Source organism: Silene latifolia, chromosome X (genome assembly GCF_048544455.1).
Source record: "Silene latifolia isolate original U9 population chromosome X, ASM4854445v1, whole genome shotgun sequence".
Taxonomy (NCBI): domain Eukaryota; kingdom Viridiplantae; phylum Streptophyta; class Magnoliopsida; order Caryophyllales; family Caryophyllaceae; genus Silene; species Silene latifolia.
Window position 1 is genome coordinate 71,869,415 of NC_133537.1, and position 2,476 is coordinate 71,871,890.

At 39.5% G+C, this 2,476-nt stretch overlaps 1 non-coding gene across 1 annotated transcript; it reads left to right on the top strand.

Annotated features, from left to right (window-relative positions):
• Nucleotides 1-913: 913 nt before the first annotated feature.
• Nucleotides 914-1,020, top strand: LOC141624642 (small nucleolar RNA R71). The gene has a single exon (XR_012534448.1). It is a non-coding gene; the product is annotated as a small nucleolar RNA R71 (small nucleolar RNA).
• Nucleotides 1,021-2,476: the final 1,456 nt, after the last annotated feature.

Here is a 2,476-nt window from a genome sequence, read left to right on the forward strand (position 1 = left end):
GTACCTCCTCAACTTCTTTGGGCATGGATGGCCCATCATATTTCATACCACTTCTTAAGGAGATAGCATTAAGGGTAGCATGTGGTTGCTCACCTTGAGGGGGTAGTTGACCCGTTTTCCTTGAAGAGCTAGATGAGGCTAGTTGAGCCATTTGTTGCTCCAACATCTTGATCACGGCATTTTGAGCTTGCTCATTCTTTTAGATTTGTGGCAACAATTCCTTTTGCATTTGGACTATCAAGCCCTCAAGCTTACCTCCTCCTTGGTTGTTTTGTTGGGCATTTTGTGGTGGAGGTTGATTTTGTTGGTAATTGTGTTGTGGGGGCCTTTGATGATTTTGATAACCCGGTGGAGGATTATTCTTTTGTTGTTGAGGAACATAGGCATTTTGTTGTGGTGGGGGTTGAGGTTGAGGATCCAGCACATTGTTGCTTCTATAAGACAAATTCGGGTGAAATCTTGTATTTGGATTATATGTATTTGAAAATATACCCGGTGGATAAGAAATTTGTCTTAAAGCTTGAAAAGAATTTACCTCTTCAATAGGAGCTTGACAATGAGCGGTGTAATGACCCGCACCTCCGCAACCATCACAAACAATAATTTGACTTGTTGAAGACACGACATTGAGTTGTTGTAGGGAATCTCTAGCATCTCTTTCCGCCAATTGTTGTTGGAGTAAGGCAATTTGAGCTAGCAAGATGGAGTTGTCGGAGGATTCTTCTTTACCTTTGAATGGCACACTTCGGGAATTGACATATTGTGCATCATATGGACCACCATAGATTCGATCGTGGCATGAGCAATATCGGTGTCAATTTGATCAAACCGCCCATTGTTGGCGGAATCAAGAATCCTTTGGGACTCGGCACAACATCCATTGTAGAATGTTATAGCTAGCAACCAATCATCTAGCCCATGGTGTGGGCATTGCCTTTGTAGCTCTTTGTACCTCTCCCAAGCCTCATATAAGCTCTCAATAGCTTGTTGACGAAATCCAGTGATTTGGCTCCTCAAAGTTTGAGTTTTCTCCGGTGGAAAAAACTTTTGATAGAAAGCGAGAGCCAATGTTTCCCAATTTGTGATTCCCAAAGAGGTGCGGTCAAGGCTATTAATCCAAAGCTTGGCCTTGTCATTCAAAGAGAAAGGGAAAAGTATTTCCCTTATTTGGGCTTGAGTGACGCCCGTTTGACGGATCATGGAGCAATAATCACAGAAATTTTTCACATGCAAATTGGGATCCTCCAAAGGACTTCCCCCAAATTACTTCCTCTGCACAAGGCTAATGAAAGCCGGTTTGATCTCGAAGTCCGGTGCGGTAATTTGAGTGGTTGTAATACCGGCCGGAAGCATGGCCGCAGTGGGCTTTAAGTGATTGGAAAGTTTCACCATCTTTTTAGTTTGAGATGGTGGTGGTGATAATGAACTTGAAAACTCCTCCTCTTCAAGGATTTTTAGATCGTCTAAGTAAGACTTTCTAGCACTTTCAAGTTGTTCGGGAGAAGCGGCTTCTTTCACTTCTTTCCAAAAACGTCGTCTTCTCCTAAAGGTTTTCTTGGGATCGGAATCCGGTGAAAGTAATTCTCCACTACGAGAGGACCTGGGCATAAGACAACAATTTCTAGAAAATGATAAGTAACGGTCTCAAGGAACAAGTGTTCCTTAAGACAAAAGAAAACAAGATAAAAATCGACAATTCAAAACGCTATAAAACCGTGCTCCCCGGCAACAGTGCCAAAATTTGATAGGCTTATCGTGTACCTATGCAAAGATAATTACCCTAAACACAAATTAATGTAGCAATAGGGGTCGAACACAAAGATTTGGGAATTGCATTGTGAAATGCTATGGAAAGATTCTTATCAAAGTCGATTTCGTTTTGGGTTTGTTTGTTGTTTGGTTGATGACTAGCGAATATTAATATAAAAACTATATGATAAAAGGGAGTCTAGGGGAGTCGGGTCACACATGCAAAGGTAAATATGATCATGTTAAACTCGATATCAATAACATTGTCAATTGTTTAGTTTTAAAGACACCGACCTTACGGTATTAGTGTCAACCATAGACCGGGTCCTATAGAAACTCTCGTCCATGATTAGGTCGTCCTACTACACATGCTTAGTCTAATTCAATTCCGTGCCTCTCGACTTTTAGAATGAATGAACAAACTTAATCGATGAATAAGGCCTTTTAAACATAGATTAAACGTGACGATGCAAACATGTGATAGAAACAATTAGACACTACTATATCAACCTATTTTAACATTTTTTCATATTTGATATTGCATGGCTTCCCTAGCCCCTAAACTAAGGAATTAAGCTACTCATGGCAAAATGTAAATTATAAACTTTGTTGTAAGAAATGCTAAACATGATTGTATGAATTATATAAACTAATGATATAACATGTAATAAAAATATAATGCTAATGTAATATAAATAAAGTACTAATGATAAACTATGCGTAAACT